The sequence below is a fragment of the Dama dama genome, chromosome 9, assembly GCF_033118175.1.
Source record: "Dama dama isolate Ldn47 chromosome 9, ASM3311817v1, whole genome shotgun sequence".
Lineage (NCBI taxonomy): Eukaryota > Metazoa > Chordata > Mammalia > Artiodactyla > Cervidae > Dama > Dama dama.
Window position 1 is genome coordinate 70,207,889 of NC_083689.1, and position 11,931 is coordinate 70,219,819.

The window sequence follows — 11,931 nt, forward strand, 5'->3', positions numbered from 1 at the left end:
AAGTCCAATTTAGAGTATTACATTGAGATGTCAGCTTATGATTGGAAGACCAGGTTCCTTTTTTTTTTTTTTTTCCCTCAAAGGCTTTAGATGTGAAACAATAATTATTAAAATACATTTTTAACTTATTTTTCTTTCATTCAGCAGTCAGACTAAATGTTACCAAAGATTATGTTTTAGAACTTACTGATTTTAAAACTCTGGTGACTATTAGCCCATCGGAAATGAAAGAAGCTCTCAAAATGTATTCTTCTGCCAGTTCTGCCTCAGCTCTCCTTCCTGTGGTAACCTCATTATTAGTCCAGATTGAAGGATTTGGGGCTGTGGTGGGAGGTTCACAAACAAGTCTAACAGATTCTCTGTCCTGATAATCTTAGGGGCTTCCCCGATGGGTCAGTGGTAAAGAATCTGCCTGCGATGCAGGAGATCCAGGAGACAGGGATTTGACCCCTGGGTCAGGAAGATCCCCTGGAGGAGGAAACGGTTACCTACTCCAGTCTTCTTGGCCTGGAAATCCCCTGGGCAGAGGAGCCTGTCAGGCTACAGTCCATAGGGTTGCATGGAATCTGACACAACTAAGCGACCGGCACACATGCATAATCTTAGGTATTTATTATTTATTTCTCAGTGCCTAGAAGACTAATTAATAAATAAAAGAAATCATTATGGAAGACTTAAGGGTTTTTGAGCTTTTACCTCTTGGGGAAGAAGTCTTGCATTTTCAAAAGCATAATTGTCTCTTTTGTAAGAGAAATACATTGTTGGAACAAATGCTTTTGGTATAATGGAGATAGTTGAGCCAAAGCAAGATTTAGCCAGATCCCCATCAGAAAGGTTTAGAAGACAAAACAGTACAGGCTATTTTTATTTGTTTGCTTTATTGTCATTAGCTACTTGTGTTCTTTCCTTTCCTATGTTTCTAGAACCTGAAGACAGTTCTGTCTGAGTCTGAGTACCCAGCCCTCCTCAGGAATTTAGGACATTGAACGGGAGCTGGTTGATGGACCACTGGGTGTCAGTATTGTCTTTTCATACTCTATAAGCTAAGTCACTTCAGTCATGTCCAATTCTTTGTGACCCCATGGACTGTAGCCCGCCAGGCTCCTCTGTCCATGGAATTCTCTAGGCAAGAATATAGGAGTGGGGACCAATACTGAAGGGAGAGCATGAGTCGGGAAGCGGTTCGGCTGAGGGGTTCGGGGTTCCGTCTCGCCTGCCACTCCCTGAGGCTGGGGGCTTTCGTCCCCGCCATGGCTGAGCTAATCCAGAAGAAGCTGCAGGGATAAGTGGAGAAATATCAATAGCTGCAGAAGGACTTGAGTAAATCTATGTCAGGGAGGCAGAAACTAGAGGCACAACTAACAGAAAATAATATCATGAAGGAGGAAATGGCCCTGCTGGATGGGTCCAGCTTGGTGTTTAAACTTCTGGGGCGCGTGTTGGTCAAAGAGGAGCTGGGGGAGGCTCGGGCCACAGTGGGGAAAAGGCTGGACTACATCATGGCTGAGATTAAGTGATGTGAATCCCAGCTCCTGGACCTAGAGCGGCAGTCAGAACAACAGAGAGACCGTTGCTTAGCTGCAGCAGGAGTTTCAGCGGGCACAGGCGGCGAGGCAGGGGCTCCTGGGAAGGCCTGACCCTGTCCTGGGGGGTTTGGGAGAGGAAGCAGGGTCTATACTGTAGCTAATAAAATGTGAAAATACAAAAAAGAGGAAAAAAAAAAAAAGGAATATAGGAGTGGGTAGCCATTCCCTTCTCCAGGGACTCTTCCCAACGCTGGGATTGAACCTGAGTCTCCTGCATTTCAGGTGGATTCTGTACCATCTGAGCCACCAGGAAAGCCCACACCTAAGCTTCCCAAATTCTCTCAAACTTAAATGTTCACAGGGGAAGGCAGATAAAACATTCATGTGGGTTCACATTTGCTTACACAAGAAGCAATGTTCTCTTCTTCCTCTTAGAAAAACACCATTTTCCATTTGTCTTGATTAGTCCATTTGATGTATATCTGGCTTTACCAGTGTGGATACAGATTTTCTTCTGCCTTAAAACAACAACAGAAAGGCTGTACAAGCATGACGAAGCACATTCTCCCTTGGTGACATGTTGGGGAAACAATGGGAAGAGGGTAAAGAGGCAGTGGTATTATATGTCAGCAAGGTGATGGAGTCTGAGCACAGGTAAGTCTTCAGATTTTTTTGAGAGAAATATATCTGAATTTTTATGTAAAATGCTTTCATTTATATATTAGTTGGCTCAAACTTAAAGAAAAAACAAAATTGTGGGCTAAGATATGGAACTTGCAGAACAATAGGCTAAAATCTCTAACATTTGAATGTTTTCTCTTCTTACTTGGAGTTTTTGCTGATCATCTGCCAACCTGGGCTAATTGTTTGGCTCTATCAGGGGTGAGGGAAGGTCCTTTGGGAGATGCTTAGGATTAACTTATCTTTTGTGACTGTATCCCTTTTTTATTTCAAGGAGAAGTTGTTCGGCATAGCTGGAGGGATTTGGTATAGGCCGGAAAGGTTAAGTATCCAGATTTAACTTCACTTGATCTGGGAGAGGTTTGGAAAGTTCTATGAGTACCAATTTCTCAGTGTTGCATAATTTCCTGTTGTGAATGTACTGGGGCAAGAAACACAGGAGGGAAAGTAGGCAGGGTTCTCTCCAACCCTGAGGACTTTTGCCCCTTTCATAGACCGAGTGCAGAGAGGACGAGAAAGCTGTCCTCAGGCTTAGAGAGATGGCAGAGGCTTTAGAGAGACAGTGGATTCTAGACAGCTTCATTGGACACAGCAGGAAGGGGGAGTCCAGGTTGGGCAGAACCTACTCCAGACCTCGCAGCTGGTAGCCGAGGACTCCCAGTTCCAGCTCACTTAACTCCTGATCTGGCGTTCTCACTGGGAGGTGGTGAGGATGAGCACACAGCCCAGCCATTGGACAGCACGGCTGGCTGTGTGCAAACTGTTCATGATGTAAAAGAGAGAGTCAATGAAGGAAGAAACAGGCTTTGAAAGAAAGAGCCTATTTTTATCTAGATTGAGTACTTATGTCTAGGAAGGGAGAGACTCTGAAATGAATGCCCAGCAAAACTGATTCCTTCATTTTTTGAGTGTGTTGTTCAGTAGATCAGTCGTGTCTGACTCTTTGTGACCCCATGGGCTGCAGCACGCCAGGCTTCCCGGTCCCTCACCAACTCCCAGAGTTTACTCAAACTCATGTCCATCGAGTCGGTGATGCCATCCAGCCATCTCATCCTCTGTTGCCCCCTCCTCCTCCTGCCTTCAATCTTTCCCAGCATCAGGGTCTTTTCCAATGAGTCAGTTCTTTGCATCAGGTGGCCAAAGTATTGGAGTTTCAGCTTCAGCATCAGTCGTTCCAATGAATATTCAGGACTGATTTCCTTGAAGATTGACTGCTTTGATCTCCTTCCTGTCTAACGAACTCTCAAGAGTCTTCTCCAACACCACAGTGCACAAGTATCAATTCTTTGGCACTCAGCTTTCTTTATAGTCCAACTCTCACATCCATATGTGACTACTGGAAAAACCATAGCTTTGACTAGATGGACCTCTGCTGGCAGAGTGATGTCTCAGCTTTTTAATATGCTGTCTAGTTGGGTCATAACTTTTCTTCCAAGGAGCAAGTGTCTTTTAATTTCATGGCTGCAGTCATGATTTTGGAGTCCAAGAAAATAAGGTTTGTCACTGTTTCCATTGTTTCCTCATCTATTTACCATGAAGTGATGGGACTGGTTGCCGTGATCTTAGTTTTTTGAATGTTGAGCTTTAAGCCAACTTTTTCCCTAGTCTCTTCCACTTTCATCAAGAGGCTCTTTAGCTCCTCTTCACTTTCTGCCATAAGGGTGGTGTCATCTGCATATCTGAGGTTGTTGATGTTTCTCCCGGCAATGTTGATTCCAGCTTGTGCTTCAACCAGTCCAGCATTTCACATTATGTACTCTGCATATAAGTTAAATAAGCAGGGTCACAATATACAACCTTGATGTATTCCTTTCTTCATTTGGAACCAGTCGGCTGTTCCATGTCCAGTTCTAACTGTTGCTTCCTGACCTGCATACAGATTTCTCAGGAGGCAGGTCAGGTGGTCTGGTATTCCCATCTCTTGAAGAATTTTTCACAGTTTGTTGTGATCTACACAGTCAAAGTCTTTGGCATAATCCATAAAGCAGAAGTAGATGATTTTCTGGAGTTCTCTTGCTTTTTCTATGTTCCAACAGATGTTGACAAGTTGATCTGTGGTTCCTCTGCCTTTTCTAAATGCAGCTTGAACATTCGGAAGTTGATGGTTCACATACTGTTGAAGCCTGTCTTGGAGAATTTTGAACATTACTTTGCTAGCGTGTGAGATGAGTGCAATTATGGGGTAGTTTGAACAATTATTGGCATTGCCCTTCTTTGGGACTGGAATAAAAACTGACCTTTTCTACTCCTGTGGCCACTAGTCACTAATCTTCAGGGAAATGCAAATTAAAACCACAATGAAATATCACTTCATACCTGTCAGAATGGCTACTATGAAAAAGACAAAAAATAACAGGTGTTGGCAAGAATGTGGAGAAAATGGTTCACTTGTGCACTGTTGGTACATATGTAAATTGGCATAACCACTATGGAAAACATATGGAGGTTCTTAAAAAAAATAGAAGTACCATAATCCAACAATTATACTTCTGGATATCTTTCCAAAGAAAACAAAATACTAAATCAAAAAGATATATGCACCCCAACATTGACTGCAAAATTACCTTTACAGTAATCAGGATATGGAAGTAACTTTAGTATCCATCCATAGATGAATGGATAAAGATTACATGGTATATATACCATGGAATATTACTCAGCTATAAAAAAGAATGAAATCTTATTTGTGATAAAATTTATGGACCTAGAGGGTACTTTGCCAAGTGAAATAAGTCAGACATAAAAGATGAATATCATATGATTTAACTTATATATCGGCTCAAACAAAACAAATGAACAAACAGAACAGACCCATAGGCACAGAGCAAAAACTGGTGGTTGTTAGAGGGGAAATTGGGGGAGGATGAGTGAAATTGGTGAGGGTGAATAAAAAGTACAGACTTTATGTTACAAAATAAATAAGTCTGGGGAGGTGTAAAGTATAGCATAGGAAATATAGTCAATAGTATTGTCAAAACTTTGTATATTGACAAATGGTAACTAGTCTTATGTAAATAGCAGTGGCAATTTTGCAACATATAAAATATATTAATATAATATACACTATGTTGTAATGTTGTTGTTCAGTCGCCAAGTCATGTCCAGCTCTTTGCAACCCCATGGACTGTAGCATTTCAGGCTTCCCTGTCCTTCAACTATCTTCCAAACTCCTGTCGACTGAGTCAATGATCCCATCCAACCATCTCATCCTCTGTTGCCCCTTCTCCTACTGCCCTCAATCCTTACAAGAGTCAGAGTCTTTTCCAGTGAGACAGTTCTTCGCATCAGGTGGCCACAGTATTGGAGCTTCAGGGTCAGCACCAGACCTTTCAGTGAATATTCAGGGTTGATTTCCTTTAGGATTGTCTGGTTTGATCTCCAGCACCACATATTAAAGCAACAATTCTTCAGAGCTCAGCTTTCTTTATAGTCCAACTCTCACATCCGTACATGACTACTGGAAAAACAATAGCTCTAATCACATGAAACTTTGTCAGCAAAATGTTGTCTCTGCTTTTTCATATGCTGTCTATGTTTGCCATAACTGTTCTTCCAAAGAGCAAGCATCTTTTAATTTCAAGGCTGCAGTCATATCTACCAAGATTCTGGAGCCCAACAAAATAAAACCTGCCACTGTTTCCACTTTTTCCCCATCTATTTGCCTTGAAGTGTTGGGACCAGATGTCCTGATCTTAGTTTTTTGATTGTTGAGTTATAAGTCGGTTTTTTCACTCTTCTCATTCACTTTCATCAAGAGGCTCTTTAGTTCCTCTTCAATTTTTGTCATTAGAGTGGTATCCTCTGCATATCTCAGGTTATTGATATTTCTCCCAGCAATCTTTTTTTTTTTTTCATTTATTTATATTCAGTTCAGTTCAGTTCAGTTGCTCAGTCGTGTCCGACTCTTTGCAACCCCATGAATCACAGCACGCCAGGCCTCCCTGTCCATCACCAACTCCCGGAGATCACTCAAACTCATGCCCATCGAGTCAGTGATGCCATCCAACCATCTCATCCTCTGTTATCACCTTCTCCTCCTGCCCTCAATTCCTCCAAGCATCAAGGTCTTTTCCAATGAGTCAACTCTTTGCATCAGGTGGCCAAAATACTGGAGTTTCAGCTTCAGCATCAATCCTTCCAATGAACACCAGGACTGATCTCCTTTAGGATAAACTGGTTGGATCTCCTTGCAGTCCAAGGGACTCTCAAGAGTCTTCTCAAACACCACAGTTTAAAAGCATCAATTTTTTGGCGCTCAGCTTTCTTCACAGTCCAACTCTCACATCCATACATGACCACCGGAAAAACCATAGCCTTGACCAGACGGACTTTTGTTGGCCAAGTAATGTCTCTGCTTTTTAATATGCTATCTAGATTGGTCATAACTTTCCTTCCAAGGAGTAAGCGTCTTTTAATTTCATGGCTGCAATCACCATCTGCATTAGTTGGAGGCTAATTAAAAAGCCAAGGAGAAAAGGAAAGATATTCCCATTTGAATGCAGATTTCCAAAGAATAGCCAGAAGAGATAATAAAGCCTTCCTCAGCGATCAATGCAAAGAAATAGAGGAAAACAACAGAATGGGAAAGACTAGACATCTCTTCAAGAAAATTAGAGATATCAAGGGAAAATTTCAGGCAAAGATAGGTTCACTAAAGGACAGAAATGGTATGCACCTAACAGAAGCAGAAGATATTAAGAAGAAGTGGCAAGAATACACGGAACAACTGTACAAAAAGATCTTCATGACCCAGATAATCACAATGGTGTGATCACTCACCTAGAGCCAGACATCCTGGAATGTGAAGTCAAGTGGGCCTTAGAAAGCATCACTACGAACAAAGCTAGTGGAGGTGATGGAATCCAGTTGAGCTATTTCAAATCCTGAAAGATGCTGTTAAAGTGCTGCACTGAATATGCCAGCAAATTTGGAAAACTCAGCAGTGGCTACAGGACTGGAAAAGGTCAGTTTTCATTCCAATCCCTAAGAAAGGCAATCCCAAAGAATGCCCAAACTGCCACACAATTGCACTCATCTCACACGCTAGTAAAGTAATGCTCAAAATTCTTCAAGCCAGGCTTCAGCAATACATGAACCGAGAACTTCCAGATGTTCAAGCTGGTTTTAGAAAAGGCAGAGGAACCAGAGATCAAATGGCCAATATCTGCTGGATCATGGGAAAAGCAAGAGAGTTCCAGAAAAACATCTATTTCTGCTTTATTGACTATGCCAAAGCCTTTGACAGTGTGGATCACAATAAACTGTGGAAAATTCTGAAAGAGATGGGAATACCAGACCACCTGACCTGCCTCTTGAGAAACCTGTATGCAGGTCAGGAAGCAACAATTAGAACTGGACATGGAACAGCAGACTGGTTCAAAATAGGAAAAGGAGTACATCAAGGCTGTACATTGTCACCTTGCTTATTTAACTCCAGAGACATCATGAGAAACACTGGGCTGGAGGAAGCACAAGCTGGAATCAAGATTGCTGGGAGAAATATCAATAACCTCAGATATGCAGATGACACCACCCTTATGGCAGAGAGTGAAGAGGAACTAAAAAGCCTCTTGATGAAAGTGAAAGATGAGAGTGAAAAAGTTGGCTTAAAGCTCAACATTCAGAAAACTAAGATCATGGCATCTGGTCCCATCACTTCATGGGAAATAGAAGGGGAGACAGTGGAAACAGTGTCAAACTTTATTTTTTGGGGGTTCCAAAAATCACTGCAGATGGTGATTGCAGCCATGAAATTAAAAGATGCTTACTCCTTGGAAGGAAAGTTATGACCAATCTAGATAGCATATTAAAAAGCAGAGACATTACTTGGCCAACAAAAGTCCGTCTGGTCAAGGCTATGGTTTTTCCGGTGGTCATGTATGGATGTGAGAGTTGGACTGTGAAGAAAGCTGAGCACCAAAAAATTGATGCTTTTAAACTGTGGTGTTTGAGAAAACTCTTGAGAGTCCCTTGGACTGCAAGGAGATCCAACCAGTTTATCCTAAAGGAGATCAGTCCTGGTGTTCATTGGAAGGATTGATGCTGAAGCTGAAACTCCAGTATTTTGGCCACCTGATGCAAAGAGTTGACTCATTGGAAAAGACCTTGATGCTTGGAGGGATTGGGGGCAGGAGGAGAAGGGTATGACAGAGGATGAGATGGTTGGATGGCATCACTGACTCGATGGGCATGAGTTTGAGTGATCTCCGGGAGTTGGTGATGGACAGGGAGGCCTGGCGTGCTGTGATTCATGGGGTCGCAAAGAGTCGGACACGACTGAGCGACTGAACTGAACTGAACTGAATTACTTTACAGTACTGTGGTGGTTTTTGCCATACATTGATATGAATCAGCCATGGATTTACATGTGTTTACCCATCCTCAACCCCCCTCCCACCTCCCTCCCTATTCCATCCCTCTGGGTCATCCTAGTATACCAGCCCTGAACACTTGTCTCATGCATCAAACCTGGACTGCTGATCTGTTTTACACTTGATAATATACATGTTTCAATGCTATTCTCTCAGATTATCCCACCTTCGCCTTCGCCCACAGAGTCCAAAAGTCTGTTCTATACATTTGTGTCTCTTTTTCTGTCTTGCATATAGGGTTATCATTACCATGTTTCTACATTCCATATATATGAGTTAGTATACTGTATTGCTGTTTTTCTTTCTGGCTTACTTCACTCTGTATAATGGGCTCCAGTATCATCCACCTCATTAAAACTGATTCAAATGTATTCTTTTTAACAGCTGAGTAATATTCCATTGTGTATATGTACTACAGTTTTCTTATAAATTCGTCTGCTGATGAGCATCTAGGTTGCTTCCATGTCCTGGCTATTATAAACAGTGTTGTGATGAACAATGGGGTACACGTGTCTCTTTCAGTTCTGGTTTCCTCGGTGTGTATGCCCAGGAGTGCAATTTCTCTCAGCAGTCTTGATTGCAGCTTGTGCTTCATCCAGCCCAGCATTTTGCATGATGTACTCTGCATATGATCAGCAAGATAACAATATATGGCCTTGACATACTCCTTTTCCTATTTGGAGCCAGTCTGTAGTTTCATTTCCAATTCTAACTGTTGCTTCTTGACCTGCATTACAGGTTTCTCAGGAGGCAGGTTAGGTGGTCTGGTATTCCCATCTCTTGAAGAATTTTCCACAGTTTGTTGTGATCCACACGGTCAAAGGCTTTGGCATCGTCAATAAAGCAGAAGTAGATGTCTGCTTCTGCTTGCAGATGTTTTCATGTAGGGACCAAACATTTCTGATGTATCCATTTCTGTGTCCTTAGTGTGTAAGTGTGAAAGTTGCTCAGTCGTGCTTGATTCTTTGCAACCCCATCGACTGTCCATGGATTTCTCCAGGCCAGCATACTGGAGTGGGTAGCCTTTCCCTTCTCCAGGGCATCTGCCCAACCTAGAGATAGAATCCAGGTCTCCCACATTGAGGTGGATTCTTTACCAGCTGAGCCACAAGGGAAGTCCTTAGTGTGGTCATATTGTATCTGTGTGCACATGTCAGTTCTGTCCAACTCTATGTGACCCTGTGGACTGTAGCCTGCCAGGCACCTCTATCCATGGGATTTCCCAGGCAAAAATACTGGAGTGGGTAACCAATTGCTCTTCCAGGAAATCTTCCTGACCCAGGGATTGAATCTGCATCTCCTGCCTGTGTCTCCTGCATTGACAGGTGTATTCTTTACCATTTGAACACCTGGGAAGCTCAGAGTCATATTAGGGCCAAGTAATATTGGAGACAGGCTTAAGTTTATGGCATTAGTCATAAGTCATGGTGTATTCACCATCTGTGAATGTCTTCAAGCCAGGAGATAAAGTCAAAACTCTTCCACCTGCCTCTCTGATCTCCTAGCACGGCTTCCCCAGGGCCTATCCAGTGGACGGATGCTGCATCTGTCCCCTATATTAGTGCCGTGGGTGTCAGCCCCCGTCCCACACTTCCACTCCCGCACCATTGTCCGCGTAGATTGCTCCTGTGCGGCCACCATGCTGGCCTCGATTCTGATCCTTGAGCGTCGCCCATTTTTCCCAGCCGCAGGGCCTTTCCACTAACTGTCGCCTCCGCTGAGAGAGGGCCTGTCCCAGATCTTCGCAGGCCGTCCTTCAGTTCTCAGCTCACACACATACCACGATACCACAGGGGTCTTCTGAGGACCACTGGAGGGGAGCAAGCATCCCGAGCACCGTGCAAGGGGAAGTCGGGGGCGGGAGGCGCCCTATTTCTCTCTGCCGGCCCTCCTACCCACCTGTCCTCAAAGAGGGCTCCCCGCCGTCTTTCATCATCTCCTTTGTGGCGCCCAGCACAGCCTCCAAAGATGGTGTCTGTTGTTTGGGTGGCTTCTTCATTGCCGGCCTGTCCTGTTGGAACAAAGGCTCCATGCAGACTGCTCTGTCCTGTTGAGTGTTCTGTCCTCAGGCACTAAACCTGTGCTCGATGTAGCAGAGTGCTCAGCCAGTATTTACTAAAAGATTCAGTAACTTTTCACAGGTGGTATTCTTAGAAACAAGCCTACTTCCAGGGTGGCATATTTGTATATGAGAAAGGTTAGGGCCTCATCCTCTGAAACATTTTCCCTAGTTAACACAAATCATGCAGCAAGTTCCAAGCATCGTTCTCAGTTACTCTTTCTGCAGGATTGTTCCTCCTTTTAGAGAAGTGTGGAAGTTCTTATCCAGCTGTTCATGGTGCTCTCTGGCCTGTTGAATGTGACCGCCATGTGGCCCCTCTCTGACATAGGCGGTTACCAGGCTGTGAGCCCCTTACCCTGCACCCCAACCTCTTGGCTGGTGGGTCACCCCCAGCATCCTTCTCGTTGTGCTCCTGTTGCGGCAGGTGCCACAGGGCAGTGGTGGGTGGAGGGGACCTGACCTAACGCAGAGGACACATGTCTCAAAAGCAGTTTCTTCTTTCTACCCATCCATGCCAGACAGACAGATGGGTGGCCATAAAGAACAGATCTCTCTCTGCTCATCTCTTCTTTACCTCGGGGCCAGCAGAACTGGGATTCCCAGCAAAGCACTGACCCTTCCGTCACTCCTTCACTCACTCCCTCTCTCATTTCCCCCCCTAGTATTTACTGAGAGCCTACCACGTCAGGTACTTTAATGTGGGCTGGGCCGCAGTTGTGAACAAGGCAGGCAAGGATCCCTGTCGTTGTGGAGCATGCTCTCTGGTGGAGGGGTCAGGCAATCCTCACGATTTGGAAGTAGCTGGGGTTTACAGATCAGTGTACCAGATACTGATAAATGCTACAGGGAAGAGTAAAGCCAGCAAAGAAGGGCAAGGGGAGATCCTTGACTTATGTAGGGAGCCATGGGAAATGAGAGGTTCAGGGCTGGGGGTTAGTTAGGAGGGCCTGGGTGGCATACAGGTGAAGAGGGACAAAGCATGAAGAAGGAGGAGGTCTCACAGTCTCAAGGCAGAGATTGGAAAAAGTGAATGCTGGGTGAGATTGAGAGTCCTGGGCGGGGGTTGGGGGGAACCACATGGAGTTTCTCTTAACTCTTGCTGATGGAGATATAATAGAATAGTTCTTTTAAAATAAAACTTCATGTGTATGCTTTTAAAATGAAAACAGTTAAATGAGTCAATATTTAAAAGGGACACAAGGATATCTAATTGTAAAATTAAAAGCTTCCAACCCATACCCACTAGGAACTCATTTCTCCTCCTTGGAAGCACTTTTTATAAAGTGCAAAC

At 43.9% G+C, this 11,931-nt stretch overlaps 1 pseudogene; it reads left to right on the forward strand.

Annotated features, from left to right (window-relative positions):
- The first annotated feature begins 1,194 nt into the window (after positions 1–1,194).
- On the forward strand, positions 1,195–1,637 carry LOC133061456 (prefoldin subunit 6-like; annotated as a pseudogene).
- The last annotated feature ends 10,294 nt before the right edge of the window (positions 1,638–11,931 follow it).